General features: G+C 43.4%; 1 protein-coding gene and 1 long non-coding RNA gene across 9 annotated transcripts in view; one reads left to right on the forward strand and one right to left on the reverse strand.

The window, feature by feature from the left end:
- Positions 1–22,386, forward strand: part of LOC144761592 (monocarboxylate transporter 10-like) — a 1,000,737-nt gene that overhangs the window by 541,623 nt on the left and 436,728 nt on the right. The gene's annotated exons all lie outside the window — the stretch shown is intronic.
- LOC144763189 (uncharacterized) overlaps positions 18,996–22,386 on the reverse strand; it is a 102,235-nt gene continuing 98,844 nt past the window's right edge. Inside the window, exon 3 of the long non-coding RNA XR_013596182.1 lies at positions 18,996–19,812. This is a non-coding gene — a long non-coding RNA (uncharacterized LOC144763189). The remainder of the gene's footprint in view (positions 19,813–22,386) is intronic.

Consider the following 22,386-nt stretch of genomic DNA (forward strand, 5'->3'; position numbering starts at 1 on the left):
TTCCTAAGCACCTCGGCATTCCAATCTAAAGATGAAGATTTTGCCATAGCAATAGTCTCTTTAAGCACCCTATTAAATCTCTCGACCATTCGGTTGGCCTCAGGATGTTAAAGGGAACATGTTTTGTGGACTATACCTCTTGAGAACAGAAATTCCTCCATCTGATTTGATATTAGTTGCACATCATTATCAGTAAGAATAGATTCAGGCACCTCTTCCCTGGAAAATAAGTCTTTCAAACACATAATGATATGAGCTGAATCGATTGTTGTCATAAAGAAAACTTCAGGCCATTGAGAGAACATGTCAACAACAACTAAAAGAAATACCTGTAACCCACCATTGTGAATGGGTCCTGAAATGTCAAATGCAATGTCTTGCCAAGGACGCAAACGGCGCCTCCTGAGAACCATAGGTTGCACCCGAGGACAATGTGACTTGTCACTCATGGTGCAAGGGAGACAGTCACGCACCACACGCTCCACTAACTTGTCCATGCCAGGCCACCAGTAGGACATGCACAACCTTTCTTTAATTTTAGTGAGACCTGCATGAGTACCATGAGCTAAATCTACAAGTTCTTTTCTGAGACTATTAGGTGGAATTAATCTAGTCCCTCGAAACAACAGACCATTCTCAACCGACAGTTTAGGCCGTAAATGCCAATAGGGTCGAGTAAGATTAGGGCCCGCTTTGACACTTGACCAACCATTCTACACAAATGACATCATTTCTTGGAGGGTGGAATCAACAATGATTTCTTCTTGCCACCTCTCTTCCATGCTAAGACTATAATCCAGCACACACACCCACTCATTATACCTACTAACGTCATCCTCCTCAGGAAAATCTTTGGGAACCAGTCGCATTAACACATCAGCAACTCGATTTTTAATGCTGGGAATATATTTAAGCGAAAAGCAATATTCTTGTAAGCCAATAACGCATTTGGTAATCCGACTGGATATTAAATCCAACCCTTTCTTGTTGAAAATCTCCACTAAGGGTTTATGGTCTGTACGAACTTCAAAGTCAACGCCCCACAGAAATTTCCTAAATTTCTTACTAGCCCAAAAGACTGCAAGGGATTCCCTCTCCACAACAGAATAGCGAGTCTCAGCATCTCTCAAGCTACGGTACAAAAACATCACAGTACACATGCCAGAGGAACCATGTTGCAGTAGGACTGCCCCCAAGCCTTTCTCACTAGCATCAGTAGTGAGAATAGGTTTGACCTTAAGCTCAAAACTCTGTAAAGAAGGAGCAGCACTCAAACTTTTTTTAGTACAAGCAAATTCCTTTTCACATAACTCTGACCACTCAAAATTCACACCCTTACGTAACAAGCACCTCATACTTGCAGTAAGCTCATCAAACGTTTTGACAAATGTAGCATAGTACTCAACCATGCTTAGGAACGTCATTAATTCTTCCTTGTTAGTTGGAGAGCTCTTATTCTGGATAGTAGGTACTAAATAATTCTTGGGTTTAACCCCATCACCAGTTATGTTATGCCCAAGATAATTTATGGAATCAGATCTGAATTTACACTTTTCCATTTTTATGGTAAGGTTGCAAGCACACAACTTCCCCAAAACAGATTTCAGACGGGCATCGTGTTGTTCCACATTATCACCAAATATGAGGATATCATCTAGATAAATGCAGACACCTGTGAGATCTTTCATGGCTCCATGGCTCATTGAAACACGGATGAGGCTGAAATTAAACCACAAGGCATCCAAATGAACCTAAACGTGCCAAAGGGTGTAATGAATGCCGTAAAGTCTCTACAGGATTCCTCCAATTCAATTTGGTGATATGCAGATGTTAGATCAATTGTACTAAACACTTTTGCATTACCCAATAATATAAGCAACTCAGTGATATTTGGGAGAGGATATCTGTCCACAATTACATTCTTGTTTAGTTGTCGCAAGTCAATACAATGGCGTAAATCACCATTGGGCTTCCTAGCAGGGACCACTGGAGCTAACCATTCTGTCCCTTCTACTTCTTCTATTATTCCACCACTTTTGAGTTTGGAAATTTCTTTTTTCATATCATCTCTTAGAGAAAGCGGTACAATTCTAACTTTACAACATACAGGTATTGCATCACTTTTTAACTTGATTTTATGTTGATATCCTCTCAAACATCCCAATTCATATTTAAAGACACTTGGGAACTCCTTTTTAAGAATATGTAGGAATTCCTCTTCACCATATTGCTCCACCTTACAAATGTTGTCCTTAATAAGAATGGGAGTGGAATCTTTTTCCTCATGAGAATGGGACTAGACACCTTGTCCTTAACAAGAATGGGAGGGTCCGATGATGATGATGTCTCCTTTCTTGGACACATACATTTTCCCAGATACATATCTGTGTTTGTACTCGATGAGGCCAATGAAATACCCATGTAATTTAATGGGTCCCCTCCGTAAGCCAAAGGCGTGATATCAGGTTTTAAAAGACTAACTTTGTTTTTCAATTTAGTGAAATAAAATTAATTAGATACAATTGTTATCTTGGCACCTGAATCAAGAAGAACATGTGTAGTTTTTCCTTCAACAGTAATGGTGTCAAAAGGACAAGACTTCTTACCTGAAACATTTTGAACTTGAATTACAATATGCCCACATTCCAAATCATCAGAACTTACTTCAGAGTTGTCACCATCATAAACGTCAACCCTTTTAACTCTAAGATTTGATTTGCTTTTACATACTATTGAGAAATGACCCTTCTTTTGCACTATGTACAAGTTTGATCCAACACTGGGCACCTTTTGTCATTAGCAAGGTGACCAGCCTTACCACACCTATAGCATTTCAGGCCTACCATTCTCTCTTTAGGCATTTCATTGTTAAAGATGTAACTTTTCCTTATCCCTTTGAGATTTCTCTCTGTCCCTTTCATTCCATCTCTGTTTTTTTTACTTTAACAACTTGTATTTTGGAATCCTTCTCATTCTCCTTTTTTATAACAGCAACACATTTTAACGAATGCTGTATTCTTTTAGGCACAGTAAGAACTTCATCTAGTTTTAGTTAATCACGTAACCAAAGTTCTTATCTTACCTTCTCCATGTTGCACCCAAACATAAATTGATCACGGATGCGTTCATCCGTTAAATTTTCAAACTTGCATGATCAAGCAAGTTTTCTTAGATCAGTTACATAACCTTCTACGGTCTCATCATCCCATGTGTTTTTTTTGCAAAATGGTACCTTTCTGAGGTGGTACTAACTTTTAGCAAATAATGCTTGTCTAACTTCTTGATGCAGATTTCGTACTCTTTCAACTCACCTGCATTAGACAAATCAGGTAGATGATCGAAAACATCTTGGCCTTCAGAGCCCAAACAATGAAGAAGCAATTATGTCTTCCTTTCCACACTGAGGGAAGTTCCACAAACCCTTGTGTACCTTTAAAACACATTTTTCCACTCCTGCCATTTTATAGGTGGAACACCAGGATTGGATAGGAAAAACGGAGCTGCAGTAACATTTTAAATAATGTAAGATAAATAGAACAAGAAGGAAAGAAAAAAATAATAATTGTAATACACACAAAAGAATGGTACACTATGTGTTTGGCAATTTCAGAGTAAAAGCCAAATACACGTAATAAACAAATTTGTGACCACAAACAGTGCCCACTAAAATCTGCACAATTTAAACCTTTGATAATAAGAAGTAAATGTGCGTATCATTGAATTGACACGTGATGCAATACATCCTTATTAAAAGAATAATGTGCATGTCATTGTGTGAATGTCCAACTCCTAATGTAGTTAAATTAATGTGTGTTTCATTGAAGACACACAAGAATTGAAAGTACTTTCCAAGCTGTAAACAACGTAAAAGCAAATTCAAGCTGACAAGGAAACCATCTGATCACAGAGTACTTTCCAAGCTGTAAGCGATGTATAAGCAAACTTGAACTGACAAGGAAACCATTTGAATACAGACGATACACGTAATTCCAAGTTCATCCCACGGACACGCCTCCTTCTGAAATTAGCCAATTGCGATCTCCAATTACCAGGAAGTGCTTGGTCCTGAATGTGAGTTCATGAAGAAACAACTAAAGACGCAGCGAGCGGGAACCGCTAAGTTGAAACGCTTGTCCTAACTGCGAGCTGCGGCTTCACTACGAAACAGCCTTCACACTCAGCAGGTAGAAATTGGCAGGATTTGGCAGCAGGTAGGAATTCTTCAGTTTGGTAACTCAAACACTTCAGTCCTGAATACGAGCTGAGGCGTCACTACAAAACAGCCTTAACGTGCAGCATGTAGTAATTTGCAGGATTTGCCAGCAGGTAGAAATTCTTGAATTTGGTAACTTAGCTCGGCTACTGTAGAAACACGACAAAATTACAGTAGCGCACAGGAAAGGACGCGCTCGAGCGATCAACCAGAAAGCAGTTGGAATGCTCAAGATAGGCCAACAGGGAGAGGCCATCTGTAGAGACCGTAAACGGCTCGAAAATAGGTATTTTGAGTTTGTTAACCAGTAGAGATATCCCAATACCAAGGAAATTAGCAGCACAGTAATACAGTTGGTAGAATGAGCTTTTACTCAAGCATAACAGGCTAGTTAAGCATTATCATAATGTTGCAGATGGATAAGCTAAAACCCATAAGAGGCAGCTCAGTAGTAATAAAACTTAGTGCTTTAGCACATGTGCAATTAAAGTCAATAGCGCTAGATGATGTGTGCTGAAAGTCAATAAAACGGTTGTCATTCACCGGATTTCAGATATCTTTGAATGAGCTTCGTGTTTGTGTTGAGATCTTCTTGCACCTGCCGACTACGCCAGTGTAGTAGTATTAAAGTAAGATGCTGGATGCAGATGATTTATAAAATGTAGGTTTAATCCCAGTAGAAGATCTCAACCAACAACCAAGGACACAGCATCAACTGACCTCAGCCTCAAGTATAAACAACTCTATTCAAAGATAGTACTATGACATAACAACATTCTGCTAATGACCTAGAAAAGAGGATACAAGAATAGAAGCATGCAGAGAGTACATGTCATCATAGAGAGGAGATTCTGCAGTATACTACAAAGTGTCGAAGCGCAATGTACTTCACAGACGCTGTAAGGGATGTAGGTCATGAACCCTCTTTGCCGCAAGCCTGAGTTTCACTCATAATGCGCCTTGTCAGCTGACATCACAGCTTCCCAAAATTGCAGAAAATGGCCCAAATTACTCATGTACTGTGTACATAAGGATAGTGGTAACTGAACACCGTTGTTGCCAAGGCAGAGTCAGCCACCAGCGAAAACCTCAGCTTGTGCTGCCTCGTATAGCTGACTTGGAAGACCATCTAAAAAATGCCTGCTTCGCGTGTCAGACGGCTCAAAGTCCACTTTTCTCCAATGAAATACAGGAAGAAGGTGCCACTCAGATACGTTTCCTGGGTTTATTGGAGTATCAGTTTACACAACCGACAGAGCTGGTAACAGCCAGCAACTGCCTCACATTTCAAACATACATTTAATTCTCATTCTATAGCCTATCACTGTTGCCATGCTGGAACAATCCAGTTAGTTCTGGGTTCAGAACCCAACAAAAGCATTCCTTGAGGGTGAGGTTGGTGTTCAAGGTGATGACAGTGAGCCAAGTTCGTACTATTTCTTAATGGTTGTACTTGACAAATACCTGAAATCCTAAATTGATCGGCTTGTGATTGAGGAAAGTGTTGGATATCTAGATCTGGATGAGGCGCCTACAGTTTTTAAGGTGCTGGATGTCTTGGGCAGGGGAGACTTTCAGGTACAGTTGTTCATTATTTGCATATTGATGAATCTTGATGCTGTTATCTGTGAGAAGAGCCTCACAGGGCTCTATGTAAAGGTTGAAGATGACAGGAGACAGTCTAGAACCCTGGAGGAGTCCTAAAGGAATTCCTTGGAGCCTGGTGGTGCCCATGTGAGCAAACTGCTGTCGAGCTGAAAGGTGCAAAAGGAACAATTGATGGACAGAATGCAGAACAATGTCATACATTCACCCCAGTACAGAGATCTGGGTCTAATTCCATCTTTTTTTTGCTCTCCATGCTATTCCAGTTTGAACCCAGCCATATGCAAATCAGTCTTGACCATGTCCCTCACTGGTACAGTCCAGCCCGAACTACCAGGCCAGGTCCTCCCTGGACTGGAAACAAGAATCCTAGGACCGGTTTCCAGGTTGCACCCCTCATCAGCCAGTATAGCTTGACTCCAGTGGCATAGAGAGCACAGGACCCACATCTTGGCATACCGTTCCACTCTGGGTGACAAATGTGGAAAGAACAATTGATGGACAGAATGCAGAACAATGTCATACATTCACCCCAGTTCAGAGATCAGGGATTAAATCGGCGTTTTATTGTTCGCCATTCCAGTTTGATCCCAGCCATATGCAAATCAGTCTTGACCCTGCGCCTAAAGGATACAGTCTGGCCCGAACTGCCAGTCCAGGTCTTCCCTGGACTAGAAACAAGTATCCTAGGACCAGTTTTGGGGTTTTCCCCCTCATCAGCCAGGAAAGGTTGACTCCAGATCTATTGACTGGGGTGAATGTTCAATTTGCACTGCATTCCGTCCATCATATGTGTGTCTTTTGCTTTCTCACCCTAAGTGCGCCGGGTATGCCGGGCTTACTGTGCCACTGGCTTCAAGCTATTTATTTATTTATTTATTTATTTATGGTATTTATAGAGCGCTCTGCAACCCTACGGGCATCCTGGCGCTGTGAAAGTGTAACTGAAACGATGTGCATCATGGGTAGAATGGGGGGGTGATCAGTTTACTTCTGGGGCAGTTAAACTTTAGGGAAGAGCCATGTCTTTACCTTTTTTCTAAAAGGCATCAGTTCGCTTGTTTTCCGAATTGCAATAGGGAGGCTATTCCAGAGATGGGCTGCCGCTATACTAAAGGCTCTGCCACCATGAGTGGCTTTCCTGATCCTAGGTATGCTGATGAGGTTAGTGGAAGAGGATCGGAGGGTCCGTGTGGGCTCATACCATTTAAATTTGTTTTGTAATGGTATAGGACCCAGCCCATGCACTGCCTTGAAGACAGTGCATAGAGATTTGAAGAGGATCCTCTGATGCACGGGCAGCCAGTGTAGCTCAGCCAATGCAAGAGTAGTGGAGGATCTTCGCCCTCGGGAAAGTGCCATTTTCGCTGCCGCCGCCTGGATGCTCTGAAGTCTGGAAATCAAGTAAGCAGGAGATTCCAGTAGCAGAGCGTTACAATAATCCAGGCGGCTGAGAATAGTGCTCCTGACTACGGTGGCTCTAGTCTGTGCTGGGAGGAGAGGCAGCAGCTTTCGAAGGCCTCGCATTAAGGCGAAGCAGCTGCTCACCTGCTTGTTGACGTTGGTCTCTAGACTCAGGCTGTCATTAAAGCTGACCCCTAGGTTCCGCACTGTTTTTACTGGAGTCAGTAACTCACCTGACTCCAGAGGCCAAAAGTCAACAGGCAGGCTTCTGGCAATTCTACCTACTTTGCAGTGCATTATCTCGGTTTTACCACTGTTGTTTTTTTTTTTTTAATCCTCATTAGCCAACTCGCCACCCAGTTTACTAACTGTTCCACCTGCTGGGTTTTTTGTATCTCATACGCTAGTGTGTCGAGGAAGAGGCATCGGGCTCACCTCCACAGAGTCCGGCCAGCTAATTATCCAGACCCTTAATGCCATTTGACCCATCCGGTGTGCCCATATCATCCTCATTCCTGGAGCCTGAGTGTCACCCCAAATACTAGAGAGATAGGCGTAGGGCTTAATCATAGGATTGATGTTGCTTTGTTCGATAAACAATTCAAAATTTCCCACATGCCCAATCACCCAAAACGTAGAAGAAACGGTACCCAAAATGCTAGGTTATTTTTGCTGGTGTGATTCAACATATCTAATTTGGCTGTATATCTCATTGACTTTATCCAGTCCAAAACATTTGGAGAGATGGGAGAGACCCACAGCTTACAAAGTTCTCTACGTGCCAGTAGTATAGCATAAAAAATCAATTTCACATTGTCATTAATTCTATCTTCCTCTAGGTCATTCCTCCCAGTAAAAATAAGTTCGGGGCTTACCTCTATTTGCAGGTTCAGAGCTTGAGATAAACAGTTACTCACATCTTGCCAAAAGCCTCTTATCTCCGAGCAAAAGACAAACATATGGAGGTCATCGGTGTTGGGGGTCCTACATTTTGCGCACTCCACCACTCCGCTTGATTTAAGTTTCGTCAATCTGGGCGGAGTCCAGTAGGCCCTGTGGATTGTGAACAGAAGGTTTCTCCTTAAATTCGCAGGTTTAACCACTCTGTATAGTATAGCCACAGATACTTGCCATTGGTTTTCCGTTGCAATCTTTGGCAAGCTTTGCTCCCACAGGACCTCCGGAAGTAAGAAGGGGCCATCTTCCATCTCCAAGATTGACCAATACCACAAGGCCACCTCCTTCTTAAAAGACCCCTCCATCGCCAATTTTTCCTCAAAGTCATTTTGTGTTCCAATTCGATTTTCGAAGCCCTTCGCCCAGTTCTGAATCTGCAAGTATTTATACCTTGAGAAGACTTGCCCCCACCTTTGTTGGCATTCACTCCATGCCAACTAATTCCCCTCCTGAAACAGGTCATTCCATCTCCGAACTGAGCCCTCTCTCTTTAGTGGAATTGCCAATAAATCCTTTGTCCACGGCGGAGAACCTGGTGAATCCCATATTGGAGCCATACAACTCAAATATGGTATCTTTAAGAATTTACTAATCTTGTACCACATCTCCGCCAGATCATATAGAACTTTCAACCTAACCTTTTTAAAAAACTTAGGATCTGAGAACTTATACAAAAAACCAAAGTCTGTATAACCACCATTCTTTAACATCACACCAAATAAGTCTCCTATTGGTGACTGAAAGCGGGTACCCAATAGCATCCTACAATTTTTCAACCCAAAAGCCCATGCATAAATTTGCAAGTCCGGGGCAGCCAATCCTCCTTTACTAAGCCTCCTTCTTATTTTTTTCCACGAAAGTCGTGACCCCTTTGATGTCCAAATAAAAGAAGCTATCTCGCTCCGGAGCTTGGCTAACCACTCCTTTCGAAATCCAAGCGGAATAACCTCAAACAGAAAAGTTACCTTTGGCAGGATCATCATCTTCACTAAATTGGTTCTGCCATATAACGACAAAGGTAAATTCATCCATCCTTTAAGCATGGCCGAAACGTCTTGTTTAACTCTAAAGAAATTTGTTTTCGCCAAATCCGCAATATTGTGAGTAACCCTCACTCCCAGGTATCTCATATCCGCCTTAGTGACTAACCCCTCTGAGGACAAGTTCCAAGCCATAATCTCAGTTTTTTCCTGGTTGATCTTGTAACCAGAGACAGCTCCAAAGTCCTTGGTGATACCTGTCAGGGCATGCAAAGAGTCATGCAGATTTGAGCAGAAAATAACAATATTATCAGCCTAAAGGCCTATTTTTTTGACCAATTTGCCACCCTAAAAGGCGGAATCCTGTTTGAGCTCCTTATTCTGTCAGCCGGTGGTTCTATATATAAATTAAACACTAGTGGTGACAGAGGACACCCTTGTCTCGTCCCGCGCATAATTTGCACGGGTGGAGTTAATAATCCATTAACCAGAACCCTGGATGTTGGAGAGTCATAGAGCGAAAAGATACAGTCAGTAAATCTCTTTCCCAAATTAAGATGTTGTAAAAGAGTTTTTAGAAAAACAAAATTAACTCGATCAAAAGCCTTGGCGGCATCTAAAGCGATTACCGCCAAGGGAAGATCGTTTGTGACTGCCATGTCTATAATGCCAACAAGAGCAAAAGTTAGTTCTTTTAGATAACGACCCCTAATGAAGCCTTTTTGATCTTGATCTATCAGCTTAGGAATCACTAGACTTAACCTATCAGCGAGAATCTTTGTGAAGAACTTATAATCACAATTAGGGAGTGATATAGGTCTGTACGAATCTAACGATCTAGGGGACTTGCCAGGTTTAAGTAGCAAAGAAATAATAGCCTCATTCCATGTACTCGGTATAGCTGCTCCGCCCATAAAGATTTGATTAAATAAGTTACACAATACCGGAGCCACTTCTTCTACTAGGGTCTTATAGACTTCAGAGGGGAGGTCATCTGGTCCTGATGCCTTCCCCCTTTTACTCTCCTTAATGACCGTGACCACCTCTTCTATCGTTATGTCGTTATTTAGCACCACCTTCAGATCCTCAGCAAGTGGCTCTACCTCCAGCAGCCATCCCTCTATCTCCTCTAGCCTCGGGTGTAAATCCTCCCTATATATATCCTCAAAAAATGTGTGGAAGGCTTCTGCTATCCCTTTGCTATCAGTAATCAGAGACCCCGTGGCTAAAGTCTTAACCCCCTTAATTCGATTCCGAAGCAAGTCCTTTTTAGCTTTCCAAGCTAACAATTTACTGCACCCTTCACCATAGGAAAAATGCGCTAGCTGACTAGCCTCCCATTTTTCCTTAACTCTTTGTGACAATATAGATGTTAATTCTAACTTTAACTCAAACAACTTGTTCTTTACCTCCTCCTCACCCAGTGTTCCCCCCCTGAACCTACACCTGCCTCCTCCCATGTGCGAATTTCCATCTCCAAATCCAGAACTTTCCTCCGGTATAATCTTCTCCTCTTGGCGCCCTGTGCTCCCAACCTCCCTCTCAAAAAAGCCTTACAGGTGTCCCAAACAACTTCCGCTTTAGCCGAACCCTCATTAACCTCAAAAAATGCTTGTATCTCACTCCTCAAGATACCTACATATTCCATATCTAAGAGGACTGTCCGATTCAGCCTCCAAGTTGAAGTCGAACCCTCCGCTCCTAATATTAACTTCAAAGCCACAGCTGCTCACCTGCTTGTTGACGTTGGTCTCTAGACTCAGGCTGTCATTAAAGCTGACCCCTAGGTTCCGCACTGTTTTTACACCTGACTCCAGAGGCCAAAAGTCAACAGGCAGGCTTCTGGCAATTCTACCTACTTTGCAGTGCATTATCTCGGTTTTACCACTGTTGAACTGTAGTGAATTACTGTTTAGCCAAGATGCCATTTCCAGCATGCAGGTGTGGAAGGTCTCGAGTGATTCTGCATGAGCACCATCAAGATAAATCATCAGCTGCGTGTCAACCGCATAGTTGATCACGCTAATGCCGTGAGCCTTGATGATGCCCATCAGGGGTTGCATGTAAACATTAAAAAGGATCGGACTGATCGCAGACCCCCTGTGGAACCCCATGTGGAACTATGGCAAACTCAGACTGGTATGGAGGGAGTGCCACTGCCTGCCATCTATCCGTCAGGTAAGAGCGGAACCAATCGAGCGCAACTCCCTCAACTCCAAAGCTTTTCAGCCTTGTCAGCAGGATGTCGTGACTCACCGTATCGAATGCGGCGGACAGGTCCAGCAAAATTAAGATTGCTGATTCTCCCCTGTCCGCCCTCATTCGCAGGTTGTCCAGGACCATCAGCAGAGCTGACTCGGTCCCATGGGCTGGTCTGAAACCGAATTGCTCCTCTTCAAGGATGTTGTTGGTTTCCAGGAAGAGGGACAACGATCTACTGACCAGCCGTTCCATGATCTTAATTGGATATGGCAGGAGCAATATAGGTCGATAGTTCTTATGGCAATTGGGGTCCAAATTTGATTTTTTCAGCAGGGGGGTGGAAACTGCCAGTTTCCATTCTTTCGGTACAATACCTGTGTCGAGAGATTGATTGCATAGCTGACGAAGTACTGGAAAGAGTTCAGCCCCAAACTCCTTTACTATTTTGTGAGGTAGAGGGTCCAGTGGAGATCCCGATGTTATGTTGAGGGCTGTTTGCTCAAACTCTTGTTCTGCCGGAGTCTCGAATTTATCCAAAATAGCCTTTGGCATGGGGTGTCCCTCCATTCCTTCGCTCTTCTTCCCATTCTCCATGCTGCTTTTGTGCTGCACTAGGGAAGTGGGGGCATCCTTCATACTCTCTATTATCTTGGTAATTTTTTCCTGGAAGAAGGAGGCCAAACCGTCACTTAATTCCTGTGAGGGCCTGATATTGCTATTAGCGCACACAGGATGGGACAGATCTTTTACTATCCTAAAGATGTCACGTGACTTGTTGGAACTTTTTAGGATTAGATCTGCAAAGTAGTGTGCTTTGGCTGTGGCAATCTCTTTCTTATACTGAGTTATTGTCTGCCTCCAGAGTAGTCTATCCTGCTCTATATAGTTTTTCCTCCAATACCTTTCCGCCTTTTTGCAGATGTTTTTCAGATCTTTCAGTGTTTCCGTGTACCAGGGCGCGATAGGGTTGCCTCTTTTTCTGATTACTTTCAGCGGTGCAATATGATCAAGTTTTCTGGTTACCTCATCGCATATTAGGCGATAGTTCGTGGTAATATCGTTCTCTGGGTTAAACAAGGTCCTCAATTGAAAGAGGCCATTCTCCTCTTCCTCTTTCCTTTTTAATAGTCCCTTCCAGTCGCGACTAATGAAGGTCCTGATCTGCGTGTTTGCCAGTCCTATATTAACCAGAGTGTGGATATTAAATGTTAAGAGATGGTGATCTGACCATCCTACTGGTTGTATTGTTCCCATGGTTATAAAATCTTCTGCAGCGAATATTAGATCCAGAATGTTTCCTTCCCCATGTGTGGGGGTGGTTATCCATTGTTTTAGCCCTAAGTTGGCACAGGATTGTGTGATGTTGTAAAAGGCTGTGTCTAGTTGGCCGTTGGTCCACAGGTTAAAATCTCCCAATACTAATAGTCTGCTATGGGAGATTGTCAGGTTGTTAATGACAGCGATCAGTTCCTGCTGTTGCATAGCGTTGATGTACCCCGGTGGCCTGTAGCAGATTAGGCCAGTAAGGCAATGGCCTGAATCATGCTTGATCGATATCCCAAGAACTTCGATACATGAGACCGTATCAATGTCCAACGTCGCAATGTTCAAATCTTCCCTGAAGATAATTCCCGTTCCTCCCCCTCGTCCCTCGGTCCTAGGGTTGTGAACAATCTTATACCCTACTGGGCATGCCGGCCCCAGCTCGGACTCTAGTTCGGCCACCGTCCATGTTTCGGTTAGAAACAGAATATCCAGGTTACTGGATTCGATCAGTAGCTGTATCTCGGTGGCATGTTTTGGGAGGGATCTAACATTTAGTAACCCACTTTTTAACTCTCCCTTAGGTCTATGTCCTTGTTCTGTATACGATGTCTTGTCTAGCGGGATGTGCCTGTTACCTGAGGCCTGGTCAGATTTAGATAATAGTTCGAGTGGGAGGGGGTTAATATGTGGCAGGCAAGTTAGGCAGTTAGGGCAGGGATTCTTATCCCTGGCTAGCCTGGCTGATGAGGGGTGATGTCCCGAAACCTGACCCAGGATGCTTGTTTCCAGTTCAGGGAGGACCCGGCTTGGCAGTTCGGGCTGGACAGTTCTCATAAGGCACAGGGTCAAGACTGATTCGCATATGGCTGGGTCTAAACTGGGGTGGCATGTTGAGCAAAAGAACAATGGATTTACCCGGATCTATTGACTGGGGGCGAATGTTTGATTTGCTCTGTATTCCGTCCATCATCTGTGTGACTTTTGCTTTCTCGCCCTAAGGGCGCTGGGTATGCCCAGATGTGGATCACGGGCTAACTGTGCCACTGGATTCAAGCTAGCCTGGCTGATGAGGGGTGATCCCCCGATACCGGTCCTAGGATGCTTGTTTCCGGTCCAGGGAGGACTTGACTTGGCAGTTCGGTCTGGACTGTTCCCATGAGGCACAGGGTCAAGACTGATTTGCATATGGCTGGGGTGGCATGGTGGCATTCCGTCCATCATCTGTGTGTCTTTTGTCGAGTTGAAAGGTAGCTGAAGAACCGGTGAATGACATTTCCACTAAATCATGTTCAAGGCTCCAGGGTAGGGATGAGGGATGGTTGGTCGATTCCGTCCTAGGCAGGTGAGAGGTCCAGCAATATAAAGAGGCACAGGTCAACTTCATCGGTCATCAGGAATGGATTGTTTACTAAGGGTAAGGTAGGGGCTCTGTGCTACACAGTGATCTGAAACTAGATTGATAGTCATTCAGGAAATGGTTAAAATGTATGTGATCTTCAAGTCGAACACAGTCTGCTTTTTCACTGACGTTGCTGATGAAGGGTAGGTGAGTGATGGTCTGGTAATTGATGAGATCATCAGGGTCTAACATAGGTTTCTTTAGAAGTGGGAGGATCTGGCCAGTCTTTAGGGCTTCTGGAAAAAAGCTTTGCGTGAGCGAGGAGTTGACCATGGTGCATGGAAGTGAGAGAGCCTCCTTGGAAACAGCTTTGATAAAGGATGAGATTAGATATCATCATCATACTGGGACGCATACTGGTGATAGCGCTTGGCGTTTCATGGTGGGGTAACTGCCAAACCCTTTCTACTTGGTGATTGTCCTTAAACTACTCCGCTCTCGCTCTGATTATTTTTTTAAAAAACACTCCGCTCTTTGCCTATTTGCACAGATTGTTTTAAAGATTACATCTCTCTCTGCCTACTAGCACAGGTTGTACTTGCTCTCCTCGTCTGACGCCCTCTTTTCAGCTCGCGCTCCCTGGTCCACCGCGGGGTTTCCCGATTGATGTGAAGGGAGCGCTCAGCAGGTTTCACTTCCGGGCTAGAGGTGGGGGAGGTGGAGTACAAAAGCAAAGGATGGCAGCTACGAGCAGTGAACGCATACTGGTGATAGCACTTGGCGTTTCATGGTAGGGTAACTGCCAATCCCTTTCTACTTGCTGATTGTCCTTAAACTAGTCCGCTCTCGCTCTGATTATTGTATAAAAAAGCACTTCGCTCTTTGCCTATTTGCACAGATTGTTTTAAAGATTACATCTCTCTCTGCCTACTTGCACAGCTCTTACCTGCTCTCCTCCTCTGACGCCCTCTTTTCGCCTCACGCACCCTGGACCACCGCGGGGTTTCCCGATTGATGTGGAGGGTGCGCTCGGCAGGTTTCACTTCCGGGCTAGAGGAGGGTGAGGTGGAGTACAAAAGCAAAGGATGGCAGCTACGCGCAACGGGCGCGCTGGCGGCGCGCCAAAGGCAAGCCCGTCCGCGCCAGACTGTCGCGAGGAGCCAGTGACTCTGCCACTTTCACCACAAATGTGGTAAACCAACATAAGGGGAACATTAAATACACCAGACAGGAGTTAATAGCCTTTAGGAACCATACCCCCCCGTCCTCCGCACATACAGGGACTCATCAATGTATTTACAAATTCCCCTCCTTTGTTGAAGGCCCCCTAACATGCATACACTGCAGATTTCAGACCATCCCTCCCCTGCCCGCTATCGACCTCGACACCACAACCCTACCCAATAACTCGGACGCTACCAGAACTAGCTGGAATTGCTTCTTGGCTAACGTCTGCGCTCTCCCCAAACATGCCATCACTATTTGGGACCTAATCTCCTCCTCCCGCCCAGATATCGGATTTTTAACTGAAACCTGGATTAAACCGTCCTCCAGACCAGCCATCGCTACTGCACTTCCAGATGGCTATCGTATTCTAAGAGTAGACAGACCACACAAGAAGGGCGGTGGCATCGCTGTCATATACAAAGATCCAATCAAAGCTACAATGCTAGACCAATACTGCAGCGACTTAATCGAAATCCTCATATTTAGAATAGACATCCACCCACAGTTGAGTTGGAAAGGAGCCCTGGTCTATCGTCCCCCTGGCCCCCTCCTCAATTCCATACCTCATCTTCTAAATATGATTGCCCCACATGTGATATCCTCCAACAAATTCCTTCTTCTTGGTGACTTTAATGTCCACAGTGAGAACCCAAAAGATCCAGACACAGACGCCCTTCTGACCGAGATGATAGCACTAGGTCTGATCAAAATCAATGATGCACCTACACACATTGCAGGACACACGTTAGATCTGATTTTTTCCAACGCACCAGACACAACCAACAAATCAACCAGCCCTCTGATATGGTCAGACCACTCGATAATCGAATTTGACCTAAGAGGCCCTCACGAACGCATAGTTAAGAAAAACCCTGCCAGACAGACCCACAGACAATAGCACAAACTAACACCCTCCCTCTTTCGTGAAGCATTCATTCCCCCAGATCAGCTTACTTCGGACACAGTGGATAAACGTCTGACAGCCCTGCAGGACACAATCAAAACAACCATTGACACGCTAATCCCCATGAAAAAATCCTCTCTGGCCCCCAAACGCATCCAGGCTCCCTGGTATTCGTCAGAGCTCAGAGTGGAAAAAAGTCAATGCAAAAAGCTTGAGCGTCAATGGCGCCGCACTAAGGATCCCTTTGATAAAGAAAAATACCAGGCAGCCTTGGTCACGTATCACAGGAACCTAAAAACTGCTAGGAAAAAGCACATAGCCATCCAACTGGAGCATACGGATAATACATCCAAAACCCTCTACCAGGTTCTGAACAGTCTCATTAACCCCAAGGCCTGCAGCCCTGAAGAAGAGCCATCCCAATCCCTGTGCGATGAAATAGCCAATCACTTTGCTCAAAATATTTATGAAATTTACAACAAAATCTCCGTCTCCAATGCAAATACCGGCCACATTACAGTCACTAAACCCGCCCAAGCCTCACCAAGCCTTATCACCCTTAAAAAATTCCCCTTCTCACTACCCTCGACACAGAATCCCTGCTAAACTCAGCCAAATCGGGCTCTCCTAAAGATCTGCTACCAGCCAAACAGCCAAAAAAGTCGCTGCGGAACTGGCTGCGCCTTTGTGCACAGTTTTGAATAGCTCAATCAATGAAGGTAAGCTCCCCGAAGAATGAAAAGCCGCCCAGATAATGCCCATCAGGAAAAACAACAAATTGTCTCCCGATATAATAGCGAACTATCGTCTAATCTCACTTCTCCCCCTGTACAGCAAATTGTTGGAAAAACATATCAATACCCGCCTATCCACTTTTATTGAATCCGCCAACTGTCTCGATCCCTCACAGTCAGGATTTTGCCCCAGATACAGTACCGAATCGGCCCTGGTCAATGTGATTGACGACATTCGTATGCAGGCGGATGCCGGCTGAGCAGTAATTCTCATACTGCTCGATTTGTCTGCCGCATTCGACACTATCACACATCAGATCCTCTTAGAAAGACTAGAATCGATAGGCATCCAGGACACTGCTTTAGACTGGATGAGGGACTTTCTCAAAGGAAGAACCCAAACAGTACACCTCGGACCCTTCAGATCAAAATCCACCCCAGTGACCAAAGGAGTACCGCATTACTCCTGTCTTAGCCCTTCGCTATTTAATATTTATGTAGCCCCTCTTGCAGCACTCCTCAGGGAGATCGGGTTTATCCCCATTTCCTACGCAGATGACAATCAGCTCCTCCTAACCTTTGATAAAGACATCTCCAACGTCAAAAGCATTTTTTCAAAGGCATGAGAATCATAAAATCATGGATGAGCAGCAATTTCTTGCAGCTCAATGCAGGGAAAACTGAAATAATGCTTTTCAAGGAAGCAGTCACCAGCTGGTCCCCCAGCTGGTGGCCGGAAGAAATGGGACCGGCACCATCTTCTAAGTCAGTCGTTAAAAACCTAGGAGTCCTAATAGACAGCAAACTAAACCTTGATGAGCACATAGCTACTACCAAACGAGCTTGCTTTCACGCATTCAGCCTGTTTCGCAGAGTCTTTCATTTCCTTCCCTCTTCCACCCGCAAAACCCTGGTACATGCCTTAGTGCTCAGTCCTCTGGATTTCAGTAATGCCCTGCTGATATCTGCCAAAGAATCTTCCCTAAACAGTCTACAGGTGGTGCAGAACACAGCAGCCCGTCTGGTAACCAGTGCACCACATCGCGCCCCATCACTGCCCTTGCTCCGCAAGCTTCACTGGTTACCCATCCGCAAAAGAATCCAATTCAAAATCTGCTGTTTGGTGTTCAAGGGCCTCAACCAGCTGGGTCCCACATATCTGGCCAACAAACTGTCCAGATACTCATCATTGCGCACTCTCCGCTCCAATGGGAAAGGTCTTCTTGACATCCCTCGCATCAAGAGAACCAGATTGGGTGGTAAATCTTTCTCCTATCTAGCACCTCAACTCTGGAACAAGCTTCCACTGGACATACGCCTTTGCACCAACTATCTAAGCATTCGGAAAAAACTAAAAACCTCACTCTTTTAAACTCCCTCTGCCTCACCTGTATGCGCTCTTAGCGCGGAGATACCCCATGTGGGGTGATTCAGGCGCTTTACAAATTACATAAATAATAAAAATATATTACTAATGTTGGTGTGCTTTTGGATCTTATCTTGTCTATGGCATATGAAATAGGAGTGCCTGGAAGGGCGTTGTTTCGGCTGATGTGATAATCTCTCTGTATCGTGGAGAGACTTCAGGATCATGAGCTCATATGGAGTTCTATTTTTTTCAGTTTTCTTTCTTGTTTGTGGATTGAGCATTTCCTGTCAGCGAGGTCTCTAGAGTACCAGAGTGCTGAAGCATGGATACTCTCATGGTTTTCAAAAATGTTTTGATTTCTCTTGGAACCGTGTTAGCATTGGGCTTTGAGTTTGCAGGACAAGATGAGTTAATGCATTATGTTATCAATGGAGAAGTCTTTGAAGGATCTGGAGATTTGGTATTCTCTTTTGGGTTGACCTCAGTTTGTAGATAGCCTGCTGAGCACGGAGATGGGGATTGTGTCATACAGTTAAAGAGGGTTTCTTGGGTATTTTGAGCTCGTATTGTCAATGAGGTTAAAGTCACCAATAAGAATGTTGTGGGTATGTGGGATGTAAGGTGGTGAGGAGATCAAAAAATTAATCAATAAAGTCTTTGTTCTGCCTGGGAGGCCTGTATTTGAGAAGGAAAGTGGTAGTCTCAATTGCAGAGAGTAGGAAGTGGCATGTCAAGAGCTCTGTGGAGTTCCAAAATGTTGTTAATGATACATTTTGTGATATCTTGGACTCTTTTGTTGTCATTTATTTAGATGTCATTGTTATTTTCCCCAAATCCACATCAGAACATAAGAAGAATGTAAGAGAGGCTTACAACATATTCGCACCTTCTCGTTACTCCCAATTGGAGAATTGTTGTTTCCAAACATCTTCAATGAGTGCAGATGGACGCTGAAAAGGTTTAAGTAGTGTTAACTTGGCCTCGACCCCAAACTCTAAAGAACATTCAAAGATTCTTGAGATTGGCAAATTTTTACAGATAATTTATACAGTATTGTTCAAGAGTTGTCCTCCCCATCATGCAATTGACTTAGAAAGTTGTGCATTTTGTATGGGTAAAATAACTGGAACATGCATTTGTGTTAATTAAAAAAGGCTTTTAGAAATGTTGCTATCCTCAAACATCCTGATTGCAGCAGACTTAATCCTGGAAACATATGCATCATCTTTTGCAATAGAGGCCATCTTTTCAAAGAAGAATTACATCTTGTTGCAATCAACTGTAAAACACACATGGATCTGGAAAACAATTACGCTATCAAAGAAGCCTTTACACAGTGGAGACATTATCTGGAAGGGGCAGTACAGGATGTTATAATCTGGACGGACCATAGAATTTCAGGATTTCTCACATCTTTGAAATGTTCCAATGCCAGAGATGCAAGAATGGCATTGTTTTCTCTTGTTTTTCATAAGACATCAAGCATCATTCAGGGAAGAGGCTGGTGAGCCTGACATATTATCTAGACAGGTGAAGCACTGAAGAAGGTTCTGTGCCTAGTCCATTCATATTAACACTCCAGTCAGAGTCAAGGGATGAAGCTGTGGCATTGCTGAAAGAAATACAGGAAAGACAAGTATGGGTGAATATAGAGAAGTGAATGGAGGTGTTGCCCAATAAAACAAGAGATTCTTATTAAATAGCAAAAGACTCTACATTCCTGAAGAAGACTTACAGTGGCGTTTAATCTCTTTGTCATGACACTCACACAGCAGCCATCCTGATATTATTAAATCAATTGAATTATTAACACATATATTCTGGTGTCCACCCATGCAAACGACAAATGAACAATATATCAAGAAAAGCACTGTATGTCCTTCAGCCGAGGCATTCCATGGAAAATCAGTGTGTCTGTTACAAACTCTTCCAGTGCCCGGTCAAGCTTAGTCTCATCTCTACATTAAGTTTATAGTACATTTTCCTTCCTCACAAGGGTGGACTAAAGTGCTAGTGGTGGTGGATGGTTTTTACAAAGATTGCTCACTTTGGGCCATATGTAGGTTGCCTAATTGCGATCGCAAATGCTGAAATTTGCAGAATTTCAGCTTTTGCGATCGCAATTTGGGCAGTGTGCTATGTAGCACACAAAAAGCCACATGCAAAATAAGGAATCGCAAAATTTGCGATTCTTTATTTTGCGATTGCATTTAAGGAATTGCAAATTGCGATTCCTTAAATGCAATGTAGGAAGCACCCAAGTTGTGCGAATTGTGGCTTAAGGAATCGCAAAATACCACCAATTTCAGGTTGGTGGTAAGTTGCGATTTCTTTGAAAATTGCACTTTTTGGCATTTTTCAAAGTGCCCTGTGGGTCACATACCTGTCCTTAGGGCATGTATGTGGCCACATGTGCACACATGTTAATTTCAGGGGTGCAACAGGGTGTCCTATTGACACCCTTGCAACCCTGAAATTGCATTCTCAATTTGCGATTCTCTAATTGAGTTATCGCAAATTGAGAATGTCTTCCCATTCATTCCTATTGTCCTTCTAGCCCATCGGAATGAATGAGAAACTATTCCTTATTTGCGAATCTCAATTTGCGATTCGCAAATAAGGAATAAGTGGGATTTGCCCAAAAAATTGCTAATCCTACCTACATTTCGTTTTGCGATTCTCTAATTGCGATTCCCTAAAAATCGCAATTTGAGAATCGCTAAACGAAAATTACCTACATATGGCCCCTAATTCGTTTAGGCTAGCTGCTCTTGCGCCCAGATTTGCTGAAGTATTTCTGAGATTGTGAGGTTACAGGAAAAAAACATCATCAATAGGAGAGCACAGGTTATTTCCAGATTCTGGAATGAGTTATTGAATAAACACGGTGCCATGAATTACAAATCTATTAGCAATTATCCTCTAACAAATGCCCACCCAGAAAGAGTAAGTTAGAACCTCGAGCAATATCTTTCGGTTTTCTGATGTATTGCTCTTATGATTGAGGAAAAATAACTCCATATTGCTAAGTTCACTTACAACAATTCCACTCACATTGCTCTAGTTTATACCCAGTCTACTGTATTTATGGCATCCCCATACAATCTGGTCCTCTTAGTTTAAGACAATGTTGATTGCCTCTGTCCAATACCGGACGCAGCATATAGGTGAGATGCAGAAAACATTGGTATGCAGTTAACAAAGGCAAAAGTTGATCAGAGAAGATTTGCAGACAGACATAGATAGCTCCAAGAAAAAATAAAGGAGAGCCTGGACTGCTGTACAGTATTGAAAACATCGGTCATCCAAAATTCACCCCCCATTTTTTGGGTCCGTTCTAAGTCTTGCAGATTGTTGGGTCAGTGGCCCTCCAGTTAGAGTTTCTCAAGAAGTGATGCATTGATCAATCAATCAAATCAAATAAGTTTATTCGGTTTTTAGATGTAAAACCATAAAAGTTTACAATATATAAAAACAGTAATTAATTACATTCATAAAACCAATACATTACACAATTCATTACATACAGAAACCGATTCATTGATAAAGTGCAGTGCAAGATACTTGGATCCCTGAGGTCAAAGATTCAGATAAACCAAACATTAAATATGCATTTATCATTTTATGCAGGTATCCTGGAATACCCTAGTTTATTCACGCGGACAGAATCCTCCGGTGCTAGTGGTTGAGTTTGAAGTATAAACTTAGACTCATGAATTAGGAAATTAAAATTACATACCGTCAGTATCTTGTATTTAAATTTCTTTAACCTGACTTAATATATGAGAATAACCTTAAGAATTAGTTAATTATTTAAAAGCTTGAAAACAATCAAATCCACCTTCATTGGTTTTTCTGAACCTCTCAAGTCACTAAAACAAATTAGAACTAATAGTATGTGTTAGAAATGGGGCCTCTAGTTGGCAGTGGTCTGCACCCTGTATAAGTAGGGACCCTCACTCTAGTCAGGGTAAGGGAGTCACACAGCTAAGATAACCCCTGCTCATTCCCTTGGTAGCTTGGCACGAGCAGTCTGCCTTATCTCAGTGGCAACGTGTAAAGAACTTGTACATACAGACACAGTAACACAGTCAAACACTGCAAAACAAGTCCACCCCAGTTTAGAAAAATAGCCAATATGTATCTGAATAAAACCAGACCAAAACGTCAAACATCCAACATACAC

Source organism: Lissotriton helveticus, chromosome 6, assembly GCF_964261635.1.
Source record: "Lissotriton helveticus chromosome 6, aLisHel1.1, whole genome shotgun sequence".
Taxonomy (NCBI): Eukaryota; Metazoa; Chordata; class Amphibia; order Caudata; family Salamandridae; genus Lissotriton; species Lissotriton helveticus.